General features: G+C 34.9%; 1 long non-coding RNA gene across 1 annotated transcript in view; it reads left to right on the top strand.

Annotated features, from left to right (window-relative positions):
- The window catches only part of LOC145259306 (uncharacterized), a 41,715-nt gene extending 28,410 nt beyond the window's left edge, over positions 1–13,305 (top strand). The window contains exons 2-4 of the long non-coding RNA XR_013864156.1: positions 526–598; positions 3,826–3,914; positions 13,060–13,305. This is a non-coding gene — a long non-coding RNA (uncharacterized LOC145259306). The remainder of the gene's footprint in view (positions 1–525; positions 599–3,825; positions 3,915–13,059) is intronic.
- The last annotated feature ends 1,014 nt before the right edge of the window (positions 13,306–14,319 follow it).

Raw genomic sequence — 14,319 nt, 5'->3', positions numbered from 1 at the left:
CTCTGGTGTGTGGGCGGCAATTAGTTTCCTCATGTTTCTTTTGATAACCTTTACAAATGAATTTGCGTTATCACAACAGTCGTTACCATTGAGTTTTTTCCGGCAACAGCCATTGGTCTTCACTGAAAGCGACAATAAGTCTTCCCAAAGTTCCAGTACTTTTTACACTCATCGAGTGGAAGTCTGGTTAGTGCTTTCCCTCTTCGTTTCTTCTATCCTCCTTGACCCATTATATCTATTTTGTGTGATATCAGTTACGGCTGATCCCCTTTTTTGTTTAATTTAAATTTTTTAATTAATACTATTTTATTTATTTATCTGTTATTTAATTTTCTTTTTCTTTTGGGGGGCAGTTTATAATATTTCTTGCAGCCTCAGTTTCTTTGGGTTCAAGTGGTGTTAGTAGTAATTTTAGTAATAATAATAGTAGTAGTAGTAGTAGTAGTAGTAGTAGTAGTAGTAGTAGTACGACGACGACGACGATGATGATGATGATGATGATGATCCATGTTCATTTCTTTTCAGTGGCTGCATCCGTCCATGGCGGTTGTTCTTTCTCGGAATTAAGTAAGTGCACACCAAATGGCGAAACTTGCAAGTAAGTATTAACATATTTATATCTAGTATTTTGAAACAGACGGGTTGCACATGCATTTAATATTCTATGCTTTGGTGAGGCTTTCATAATAAAATAGAATGAGTACATACCAAGGCTGCTGCAAAAAGGATAGGCTCTTTCTACCTGGCTAGAAAACTTCTCAGCCAGTTTAATATATCTCTACAAAGCCACTGTTCGCCCATGCATGAAGTACTATTGTCGCATCTGAGCTGGTTGACTGTCAACTGGCCTCTACTTGGACAAGCTATTATAAAGAATTTCCACTTTTATAGGTCCCATACTGTCTGCCAAGATACAGCTTCTTTCACATCGCCACAAAATTGTATGCTTGTGTTATCTTATTCAACTAAATTATTCAGCTCCAAAACGTAAAAGTTTCATAAAAGATGGAAATGTATGAATCTCACGAGGAAAGATGACAGAAACTTCATAACTTTTGCTAGCATGCGATGACTTTAAATTATCGAGTTGAACGCTAACAACTTCGTGTGCTTAATCTTCACAGGCTTTGTTAGGGGCCAGAAATGAAGACGAGAGTGTAATTAAGTAAACGAATATATTTAGTAGTATAAATATGTGCATATGACAAGAAAACTTTTCGGACAGTTTATTATATCTCTACAAAGCTTTATGCATAGAATACTATTGCCGCGTCTGAGCTGGTTGACTGTCCACTAGTCTCTACTTGGACAGGCTACAATAAAGAATTGCCAATTTAACAGACACAAACTGTCATTAAAAAGTACAAAAACTAAAATTTCATTAGGTATTTCCAAATGAAAATGGGTTATAGTCAGCTAACGTAATTCTTAACTTTTGGTGTGTCTGCTACCGGAAGCAGTGACAAGGCAAATCGGTTCCTTCACTTTTATTGTTCTTAAGTATTTCTATTGTGAAACAAAATATAAGAAAAAGATATTCTTAAAAAATATTGAATAAAAACTAACAAAATTATAAATAACACAGTCTTTATTTGCTCTTTTAATAACAAAATTAAAAAAAAGATTTGTAAACGTATTTTAATAATTCTTTTAAAAATGCAAGTAATTAAATTTTTAAAGCGTGTTTTCAATAATTCCTTTTTTTTTAAAGAGCGCAAAAAGTGTTTTTAATAATTCTTAAACAAAATAAAACTAATTTCAATAATTCTTAATCGACCGAAAAACTTTTCATTTATAAAAAAGAACGGTCGGAAAAACGTAATAAAAAAGAGTACATGCACAGGGGAAATATAAAAGTAAAAGAAAAAAACGATGGAACTGCTTCCAGTAGTGAGCACACTGGAAATTTCATTTTTTTTCATTTTTTTTTTTTTTTGTATTTAGAAAACAAGTTTACCCTGACAATCGAGCTTATCGGTTATAGAGATAGAGAGACGTGGGTGCGTTTTGCATAGCGGTTGGCGGCCAATGAAGAAATGCAATCACACGCGTCCAGTCGAGCTTTCTCGTCTCTTTTTTTCTGCGTCCCTCACTTGTTCATATTGACCGAATTCCTTTGTTCCTTGTCTAGGATTGACAATTCCGGTCAAGTTCTAAGACGTATTTTACATCTTTGTTCTGTTCGCTATTTTTGGGAATCTGATTTTTCCGGGAGTGTCCGATTAAAAAATCCGGCACTACCAGGCCATAATCCAACACTGTGTAAAAGATAACTAGCTTTATCTTTACAATTCCGAAAATTTAAGTCAAAGTAAGGAACACGTAATATTAGCGCAAAAATCGTAATAGATTAAGTAAAGGGCATGTAAATTTAGCGTGGATTCAGATTGAATAAAGCAACATAATTCGGCAGGGTCTTTAAATGAACTAACACTAATTGTGACACCACCTGCTACCCCACTCGACAAGTTGCCGACCCCAACGTTGTGTATCGTCGATTATTTCATTCTCAATCAGATGCTCTTACGGCCATATCGTCATAGTTTCTCACAGACGATGCTTCACATATGTCGGTTGGACTCTGCGTGTGTGCGTTACTATCGACTCTCTACATGCTAAGGTTTACGAAAACGTTCTGTCGAGGCTGGGTTCATCTGTTGCCATTAGTTTATCTCGATCTCCCAAAGCTTTTCCAACCTGGCCTAAGCCAGGATACGCTTTCTTCTGCGTCCACCTAACAAGTGCCGTGAAATCCCAAAACTTGTGAAAAAACACACACACACACACAAAAACAGACTCCGACTCTTTACATATATGTCGAGGGCTCACATATCTATCTCCTGTTAAGGTTGTGTTTATCAGACGGTTGGTCAGTTTATTTCGCCGTCTGCTCCGGATAATGGTTCGTCTTCAACTGTGTCCTAACTTCAACTCCTAAAGAGTCACCCCGCCCCTGAACTCCCGTCAAGTGTATTGCCATAAAGTGTCCAATTCGCTGCTATCGTAAAACTCCTTGCCAATCTTAAGTGTCATAAAACTCATTGTCAATCCTAAAGTACCCACAAACCAAATCTAAATATATCCCATATCCATTGTTGGATCCCACCGTTACAGTCATTCGTCACATCCTAATCAACAATCGCATGTTAAGTATCTTTTTTCTACTTTACTGTCTATTTTCTTCTGATAAGTCCTATTTCCTTTTTTTCTTTATATATATTCTTTTTCTTTTCTCTCCTACTTCCTAGCACTTGAGGTCTGGGATCAACTATAGTATCACACGATGATTTTCAATACCAGAACGAATTTGAATCAGTAAATATGCTTCATCACCAAATTCCCGAGGTTCACAAGACGCACCTGAAGACCTTAAGAGTTTACGTCGTCCGATACAGTGTCAGAATAACGTCTAAGATGAAAACGGTAGTCTGAACGAACAAAATAATACAACGTATCAATCCGTATCTAAACAAAATTCGTAAAATCGGAACAAGATTATGGCAACAGTAGTATAATAAATTTTGCGAGATTTTTATTTGACGTTTGCTATTGTTCCTATTTACAATGCCTCCCTACGAGACAGAGTTAGACACCAGGGTCGTTTTTTTTTCCCGTGGAGAAAAGGAATAAAAATAATTGTCTCAGTCGCGAAGGATTTCTTCTCCACTGACAGCTAACAAGAAATTTAAGTGCAGCATCTGAAGAACAGATACTACACTTTGATCTTGGCCAAAAGATCTATCTACCGTTTGCTATTGTTTCATATTTATTTTACAGTAATCCTGTGCGATCTATATCTTTTATTTCTTTATTCTTTTTTTACAGGGATCTGCTTGATGCGATCGCTTGCTTTAAAAGGTGCGATGTGGAAGTCCCCTCACAAGTTGAAAAAACAATGAAGGATTATGGCTGCGGTAATTTAGTTTTGCTTTTCTATACATTTGATTGGTTCAAAAACAATGTATTACCCTCACTCACTCACTCACTCACTCACTCACTCACTCACGCACGCACGCACGCACGCACGCACGCACATGCACACGGTTTTGGTATTTAACAGTTCTTATTTTCTATATATTTGATTGCTACAACAATCGCACGATCCTACAAACACAAACACATACACAGACATGACAGAAAAGAATAGACACAGAGAATCAGTTTACTTCAATAAACATATAATTTATAGAACAAAATCCAAAATAAATGGTCACAAATATACTAACAGATACTTAGTTGACACTCCCTTTGCTGTTTTTAATGCTAGGGTCCTTCTAGGTATGGTATTGATCAGTTGACGAATATCATGTTAAGGAATTTCTTGCCATGTCTGACGCAATAATGCTAAAAGTTCAAGCTTAGAAGATGGATTCCTTTTCTTTTTTTTCTTTTTTTTTTGCAAAAGTTCCAGTCTAATATGTTCCAAATGTTTTCAATTGGGTTCATATCCGGGGACTGACTTGATCTTGGAAGTTTAGTAATCCCATTTTGGCTCAACCAATGTCGCCCTAGCAGAGTGACAAGGAGTTCCGTCTTCCATAAATAGGGAGTTAACATGGTTCATTTTACCACTTCAGAATATTGGTAGGAGTCCTTCATGTAATATTGAAACATATTTAGCAGAATTGATCTTTCTTTCGCACTCCACCAGGTCTGAGCGACCATCACTCCAAATTGCATCCATACCATTACCGAGAAACCCCCATGTTTCAGTGTTGGCTGCAGTCTTCTTAAATCAAACTCCATACTGAGGGCGCCTTCATACCCATACCGTACCATTGTCGGAAAATAATGAAAATAATGACCCATCAGAGAAAATGACAATGGCCCAAAAGGTCATAGGTCTCTCCACCGTCTCACGAGCCCAATCTTTTCTACACGTGATATTGGCAGGACGAAGAAGAAGTGTCCTTCGCGCAGCTCTACCATAGTAGCCAAACTTGTGAAGATACCTGACAGCTGTTCTAGGATTGACACCAGCTTATGTTGCAATGTCAGAGGCTTTGCACCGAGGATCTTCTTCAACATTTATTTTCACAAGACACAGAGTTCTTTCAGAGGGACTGGGGCAACCTAAATGAGGTTTTGTGTACTCTTTGTCCTCTCTTGTGAATCGTACGATCACACTATTAACAGTAGAAGAGGTACTGAAAAATTTCCTGCTATTTTGCGTTGACTAACACCAATTTCATGTTGACCCCCGATTCGTCCTTGCAGAAATTCTGATGGGCCTGATGCTCCTTTGGTTCGTGGTATGCTTCAATGTTGTTAGATGCAATTTTAATGAGATACTCTAAGTTATTTCAGCACTGTTCTTGTATGTATATATAAATAAGCCTGTATTAATCTTGGGAAAAATATTTATATTAATGTCTATTCTTTTCTGTCATGTCTGTGTGCACACAAGCACAACACTCACACATACTCACACGTGTATTGCCACAGTAACACTCATGTATAAAAACACGCAGATATAAGATGTCACCAACTGTCATAAACACTAGCGAGGTTGGAGATTACTTTCAAGGCAATCTCCAAGTGTTAAACATCTTCACTCTCATCCTGCCACTATATATCAGAACAGTTGGAGCGTGTAATGAACAAATACGAAAATACGCACGTTTTAATCTCCTGCTGCTAGCTTTGAACGATGCTACGGCGATCACGTGACTCGATTTTGCTTTCTCTTAGACCCGGTCCTCTAAAAAGAAAAGGACGTCATTTTTATTTGGTCTTCTTTTCAAAAGTTCGTTCATCCAGAGAAGGTGTAGGGTTTCACATGTCAGAGGGAGATAGATACTTTACAATTGCACCCAAAGGAACGGTTAGATTTTTTTTTTTAAGATCTCTTGGCTGGAGTGAATTAAATAGTGAGCGAATGTCTGGCATTCGGTAGGATGCCCCATCCCCATAAAAACAAAATAATTAGAAGATTAAAACACAAGAGAAACTGATCCTATCGTCACTCCTGGTATAAAACAGCATTTGTACTCAAGTTTTGGATGTCGGTAAAGAAGAAATTAACTAATACGTTGATTAGCATCTTTTTGTGTGAATATTTCGGATGACGATTTATTATTTGGATTATTTTCTCTTCGGACTATTGTCCGTTCTATCAGTTTTTGCCGATTTAACACTTCATCTTGAAAATGAAAAACCGCGTGTTTATTCATAACAATAACGACCTTTGATCTCTGTATTTTGGTCCCATTTTTCAACAAGCTTTATAAATGCCTCCCCTGTCAAATTCTTTAGGGTTTGATGTGAAATGTGAATTTAACTCGCGTTCAATCTTCTCTTGTGATGTTTACCTAAGGCTATCTAAATGGTTTCGTAATCCTAGAAATAAGTGATCATCCGAGGGAGCTCATGAGAATAAGAACAATCCATGTTAACTATTCTTCTTTCTTCACAATTCTCGGTGTCAAAATTCAATACTCATCTGGGAAAACACATTTCTGCTAAAAGGAAGACCCTTCCCTGATCAACAGGCTTATTATTATTATTATTATTATTATTATTATCTATAAACATAAAAGCGAAAATGTATGTATGTTTGTATGTGTGTTCGCTTTTTCTGTATGTCAACAAAAGGCTTTTTTTCAGAAAAGCGGTCGCTCGCTTTACAACTTTTTAAAACTTTTTATATCACATATAAATCGTAATATCTAACAGTTAACAACGAAGCTCGCCTGTCTATTTAATTTGCTCGATTTCCGGAAGATAAATATTCAATATTTGTCGCTCGTCGCATGTGGGTTAGTCTTTTTCCTATAACATCTTGGTGGGGGGGGGAAGCGTTCAGCAGTAAATGAATATTATCCCTCAGTCAAACTTGACCTCATTAACTCATTAAAATGAGCACCTGCTAAATCCAAGTAATTAAATAAATTCAAACATGTTTCCGTTAGCATCTCACGGTGGGGCAGTCGTTAACGTCGCACGTTTTTTTCACACTTTAATTTACAACTTTGCCTTAACGGTTCGGGTTCGATCCTCATACTTACTTTTTTTAACCCCCCCACACACACCTCCAAACACCCGGGCAACGCCGGGTACCCCTCGCTAGTCTATAAATATAAAAGCGAAAATGTATGTATGTATGTATATGTGTTCGCTTTTTCTGTATGTCTACAAAAGGCTTTTTTCAGAGAAGCGGTCGGTCGATTCACAACTTTTTAAAACTTTTTATATCACATATAAATCGTAATATCTAACAGTTAACAACGAAGCTTGCCTGTCTATTTAATTTGCTCGATTTCCTGAAGATAAATATTCAACATTTGTCGCTCGCCGCATGTGGGTTAGTCTTATTACATCTTGGGAAAATAAAAATAAAAAAAAGCGTTCCGCAGTAAATGAAATACTATCCCGCAGTCAAACTTGACCTCCTTCACTCATTAAAACGGGCACCTGCCAAATCCAAGTAATTAAATAAATTCAAACGTGTTTCCGTTAGCATCTCGCGGTGGGGCAATCGTTGACGTCGCACGTTTTTTTTTTTTTTTTTTTTTTCACACTTTAATTTACAACTTTGCCTCAAGAGTTCGGGTTCGATCCTCATACTTACATTTTTAACCCCCCCCCCCGGAGTTTCCACACACACCTCAAAACACCCGGGCAACGCCGGGTACCCCTCGCTAGTTATTATTAAAACCGTCTTCCTTTCACACGCGTATTAGATGCCCCGAAGAAATGAAAAAGAAACTGGAATTTCTTATCGTTATTAGTCTAAGTTAAACTTGATTTCTTCTCTAAACGTGAAAGAAATTCAATTCGCCATTTTTTCTATATCTGTAGACTTTTATTATTTCAAATAGTTTTGTCGCTGTGTTATTTTATTTTATATATTTTTTTTAATGTTTTATGATATTATGTCATTATTTGATTGTGCTATAAGACCTTCCAGCCCGTAACTTGGCCTTTGGAGAACAGATGTTTTTATAATACGAGGTAGTTAGGTCAGGAGAATATGCAGGATGGGGCAAGATTTACCAACTAAAATCTAGGTCTTTGCTCAGTAGGTGTGTGTAGGAGGCGAGCATTATCATGATGGAAGATGATTCTCTTTCCGCATCATTTTCGGATCAACATGGGTGAGAATATTACAGAAACATGAATAGTGCCCGTTCTATATAAGTTTTTACGATAATGGATATATTATTTGTATTTATTTCTCTTTGGACTATTGCATGTTTTATATAAGCTTATACGATAATACCCCCTCAATCGTTTTAGTAATAAAAAAAACTCTCAAGAAAACTGGGACAAAACCATTTTTTGATTTGAAATCCAGATAAAAGAAAATTAAATAAAACAGCAATCACTTTTTTTTTTTGTTCTGTATTCCATTTAAAATTTATAAAAATAGTCTCAACAACGTGTTCAAATATTTAAAAAAAATGTAACATATGATTGGGTTGGTTGCTTTGTTTTACGGCACATCAACCCTAATGCCGAATCTAGTAATTAGAAAAAAAGATTTTTATACGTCGGTTCTTTTAAATATTTATTCATGGTGTTTAGTTTGTTTGTTTTGTGAAGAAAAAGTGTTTTTCTTCTTCTTTTGCGGAACATGATTGAGTTTTGTGAAGAGGAAAAATAACATCAATGTTTGGCGCATTTTGGGTCAGTAAGTCGGTATCTTCATAGTCTCATCTGTTAGCATCAAGTGTCATGTTTGGAAAATGGTATTTTGAAATCTTTAAAATAAATTGTGTTTGATGGCTTTATTGTTATTAGGTGTGCATTTGGCTCCGGATAGAAATATTCTGATGCTGCCATTTGTTAGATGATGAAATGGAGACAAGAAGGATATGGAATGCTAACTGAGCTCGACATACGTCTCAGAATCCGTTGTGATTTGTAACCCTAAATTGTAGGCTTTATTGAACGCATCGTTATCTGTAACTTTAAGTTGAATTCTCCGTAGTTCTGACTCGGTTTATGAAAAATACAGGATGGAACGATAAAGAACACTACACTTTATTGAAAAAAAAAAATCAATTCAGATAACCTGATTATGTAGTAGAGCTGATAGCTATTCAATGTAGCCGCCTTCAGCCTTAATTTTTTTCTGTTATTCCTTTTGAAATAAAAAAATAGCCTCAACAAAATGTTCAAATACAAAAAAAAAAAAAATGTAACATATGATTGGCTTAGTTGTTTTATTTTACGGCATATCAACCCTAATGCCAAATCCAGTAATTTAGAATAAAGGTTTTATACGTCAGTTCTTTCAAATATTTATTTATAATGTTTGGTTTGTTTGTTTTGTATTGAACTTTTTTTTTTTTACTTTGCGCAACATGATTGCGTTTTGTAAGAGGGAAAAGAAAAAAAAAACTATAACATCAATGTTTAGTATATTTTAGGTCAGGAAGCCAGTATCTTCAGACAGTCTGATCTGTTAGCGCCAGATGTTATATCTGGAAAAGGGTATTTTGAGATCTTTAAAATTAAATAGTGTTTGACGGTTTTATCGTTATTAAGTGTGTATTCAACCCTAGATAGAAAGATTCTAATGTTATCACTTGGTGAATGAGGAAGTGAGGTAAGACGAATATGCAATGCCAACTCCATGCTTCTCATCAGCCATTGTTATTTGTAACCCTAAATTGTAGGCTTTTTTTTTACATAGGAGTCACCACTTATCAAGGCCCATGGGGCCACTCGAGGATAAAGGTTAAAGAGTGTACAGTAGTCAACGGGAAAATATAATAATAATCGTTAATAGTGGAAATTTGGTAAATCGAATTACTTAAAAGGAACGGCTCATCTAGAACTTGTTTACGTTGGACTTGAAGATGACCATATCTTAGTCAGCTGGAAAGCAGGCAAACGGAAGAGTATTTCACAGGTATGCAGTTATAAGAAAGAAGCTTTGTTCATGAAATCTACGTTTAGGTTTTATTGGTTTTACCGTAGTTCTAGCTTTGATAAGAAATAAGTGGGCTGAAATACTATCAAAAGCAAAATAAGTTTTATAATTAAATTATAATTAAACACTTAAAACATTAGTACAAACCTGTTTGTGTGCAGTCTATAGAGTTCTGTGCAGGCAAAAAGAATGGCTGCCTTTTCTCTTTATCTGCTTGCGATATTGTCACCCAATATGCAAATGAGATGCTTCAGATTAGGTATAAAAAAACCCTGATTTTTCAGAGACTAGGTTGATTTTGGATTTGGATGTCAGAGTAGCAAGTGCTGTCAGGAGTGCGTCGTGTTTTGGAGTTGAGTTTTGACAGTAGAATATTTAGTTTTGGAGTTGAGTTTTGACAGTAGAGTATTGAGTTTTGGAGTTGAGTTTTGACAGTAGAGTGTTGAGTTTTGCAGTTGAGTTTTGACAGTAAAGTATTAAGTTTTGGAGTTGAGTTTTGACAGTAGAGTGTTGAGATTTAGCGTTGAGTTTTGACAGTAGAGTGTTGAGTTTTTTAATTGAGTTTTGACAGTAGAGTGTTGAGTTTTTGAGTTGAGTTTTAATAGCAGAGCATCGAGATTTGGAGTAGCGAGTTTTTGTGCAGAAGTGTGTTGAATTTAACACTTGATTGTTTTAGCCACAGAATAATAAAATATTTTTCAGAGAAATTTAAAGTTTATTCACTTAATAAAATACCACAAGCAAAACTGACGGAAGTACTTTTGATAATGAATAATACAATATTTTTTTCAGAGAAATTCAAAATTTATTATATTTAATGTAATCCGACAAAGGAAAACTGACGGAACTCCTTTTCACTAACATCGCAATTAACACCAACAAATCTCAGCTTTAAAGTTTTATTTTAGCTGTCAAACACTCCACTGTCTGTCCTCCCCAATTCATTCTCCTTAAAGCAGTTGTCCCCCTCATATGCAAATTAATGCCACATATAAAACAATCCAGCTACAAGCACAAGTTCTTTACCTTTTTCTTTCCGCAATACCCACACACGATATACCAAATAGATTTGCTGTCGCTTTTGTGAGTAGTTTCTTCAATTACATTTAATTAAACGTTGTTATTAAAAGTTGTTGGATAGTGGAAGAATTGTTGACTATCCATCATTTACTACATTGTTATAAATTTTCCAGAAATCACGAGTTCCTAATTTCTGCTACTTGATTGTTTTATATTTTACTTTATTTTTATTCGCTCCAAACAAATAGGAGACGTAACGAATTACAATTACAGATGTATAGTTTTAGTTATGTTGAAGTGGGAGATGACGTAACGGATTACGATTACAGATTTATAGTTTTAGTTATGTTGAAGTGGGAGATGACGTAATGGATTACGATTACAGATTTATAGTGTGCATCTTATATTCCATCTTTCAAGAAACTAAAATTCGACAAAACATAGGTTGTAGAGTTTGAAGATGACAGGGGCCAGCTCAGTAGAGCATTCCTGTATTTCTATAGCAAGAATAAGATCTGATCCACATGCTTTGGAGGTGTCAAGGTTTTTTTTAAGAATATTCAAGGCATAATGAAAGTGGGATGATCAGATCATCAAGTGTGATTTATGTTCATATTTGAAAATAATGGAGGGAGTGGTTTGCGGAGCAAGCAGTTCAGCTATCCGTTGCCATGCAAATGACATCATGATAATTGGATAGTGTGATTATTACATATTATTCATCAAACTATTATAGGTTTTGACTCGTTCATAATTTGTTTTATTTTTTATTTTTAAAGTGTGATTTTTATCCGTAAAAAATAGAATGATTGGTTTGTGATGTCTAAAGTATGAGTTTAAGGCAAACAGCTAGGCAACTAGTTCAGACTTATTAGTTGCCGTGTAAAAGGCATCATGGGGGTTGGATATTATAGAAATTGTTGATTGTATTAATGCTTTTATATTTTTTTCAGAAATTTCTTATTTGATTTATTGCTTACTATAAATAAAAGAAAAGAACAAATAGAAAAAGAACCGAAAATTTCAGTTGAAAATACGGGAGGGAGTAGTTTTTAAGGTCTAAAGTGAACGTTTAAGTCGAACCATTATGCAAGCAGTTCAACCTTAGCCGTTGCCGTGCAAACGATATAATTTGTAGTGTGGAAATTTTTGATCGCCCAAAGTTATGTTTCACGAGGGAGGAAAAGAGAACAAAAAAATTGTTATCACACGCGGCAGCACTGTTCTGAACAATTTCGTCCACGCGACCTGACACGATCCTGAACAACTCCGTTGATTCAGCACGACACAATCCCGAACAACACTATCGATTCGAAGCCTGAACACCTTCGTTGATTCGACACGATACGATCCCGAACACCTCCGATGATTCGAAATGATACGATCTCAAACAACACCGACGATTCGAACCTGAACATTGGTATACAATTCTTGAGCGCTTCCTCGCACGCTCGTCACACAGTGTTCACAGCACTCTTATAGATTTTTCAGAAATGGCGAAATCCTAATTTCTTGTCTGATTTATCGTTTTGTAACGAGAAACGATATAAAACATTTTCCTTTATACTAAACTAGCATGGATATCCGGCGTTGCCTGGGTCGATATGAACTTCAGTTTTGACACAGCTGCTTAACTAAAAGGATATTGAGCATTTTCATCGATACCTCCACAATAATTTCAAAAATAAAAGAACGGATAAAAACACGAAAATATAATCGTCCCAAAAAAAAAAGAATTATGTGACAACCTCCCCACCAGACATTTCAGTAGAAGGGGTACGAAGAGAATAAAATATTCTCTGGATATTGAGCATTTTTTATTGCCCGCGCACTGGACCCCACCCCACTAAAAATAAATAAATAAAAACAACTTTTCTTTGAATCAAAGTAGCAGTGAGTGCTCATACGACCGAAAAGAAAAAAAAAATGAGCCGCGGCAGCCAGGCTCGAACATGAAACGCGAAAGAGGGGAAAAAGACAAAAAGTTACGGGCAAACGTGCACGAGTGCTTATGACGTCATGGTGTTGCAAAATAAGCTTTTTAAACATAGTTTTAGTTTGAATATATTTCTAGTTTTACTAATTTATTAACATTTGTAACAGTGTTCATTTTTTATTATGTTATTCTAATAATGCTTCAATTTGTTTTCATTTTCCAGGTGCTTCAGCTCTGACCAATATTGGCCTCCCAATGATGCTTTTGGTTGTAATGGCCATTTTTTATAACAACTGATGACTTGGAGGATGTTTTATGATAAAAACACAAATTATATATATTTTTTAACTTTATTTTTTATATAATTTAATTTTTAGAAATGCACTGCCTTATAAACATTTAATAACTTATTTTTTAAAAAGCAACCTTCATCTTTTCAACTATTAAAAAGTTAACTTTGAATTTTTGCCATAAACAATAAAGAGCTTGCAATTTTGTGTATACATACACGCATACATACATACATACATATATATATATATATATATATATATATATATAAAATGTGTGAAGTGTGTGTATATATTATGATTATTAAATAAAAAAAAAAAGAAATGCATAATCAATATATCGATTGCTTTAACGATATTGTTTGAACATTTTTTAAACGCATAATGAAATTACCTCTGAATTTATTTTGCTATAAACAATTAAGAGATTCCCATTATATATATATATATATATATATATATATATATATATATATATATATATATATATATATATATATATAAGCAAGTATTGATCGATTCCGAATATTATTTCCTCAATAAATTTGTGTTTTATGTCTTGTATGTGTTCTGTTGTTTGTTATTTTATATCATAATCGAATGATTTTACCCTCCAGGTCCCAAGTCGCGTTGAATCCACGAGGAATGCTGTTAGTGATTAATAGCTTATTTGTTTAATTCAGGCCTTAAGCACCAGCAACCCAGGCATACTTCAAAGTTCAACAGGCCTCACCATCGTTTGTGACGTTCTATGTAAGCATAAAACCACAAAAAAATATGTACACTTACTGCCATTTAAATTAGGTTCGACCACATATATATATATATATATATAGAGAGAGAGAGAGAGAGAGAGGGAGAGAGAGACTGTAGAGATTCAACGTCTCTATCAACTGCGCCACGGGCCCCGAAGGCCAGAGGAATAGTTGGCCGAAACGTTGTGAATAAACAAAACCAATAAAAGATAAAAAAACAACAACTAATAAAGATGAGGATAATAGTCCGAAATAAAAATAAATTAATATATAATGCTCATCTCAAAAATGAATTCCAATTAAGGAATAATATATATATATATATATATATATATATATATATATATATATATATATATATATAGATTTCTTCTTTATCCACAATAAGTGTGTGCGTATTAAATCTTTCTTAATGTTTTTTCCTTTCATCATAACCAT

Source organism: Euprymna scolopes, chromosome 34 (genome assembly GCF_053919585.1).
Source record: "Euprymna scolopes isolate OS-2025 chromosome 34, ASM5391958v1, whole genome shotgun sequence".
NCBI classification, from domain to species: domain Eukaryota; kingdom Metazoa; phylum Mollusca; class Cephalopoda; order Sepiida; family Sepiolidae; genus Euprymna; species Euprymna scolopes.
The sequence above is the reverse complement of the archived record's forward strand: the minus strand, read 5'-3'. Positions and strand labels throughout refer to the sequence as shown.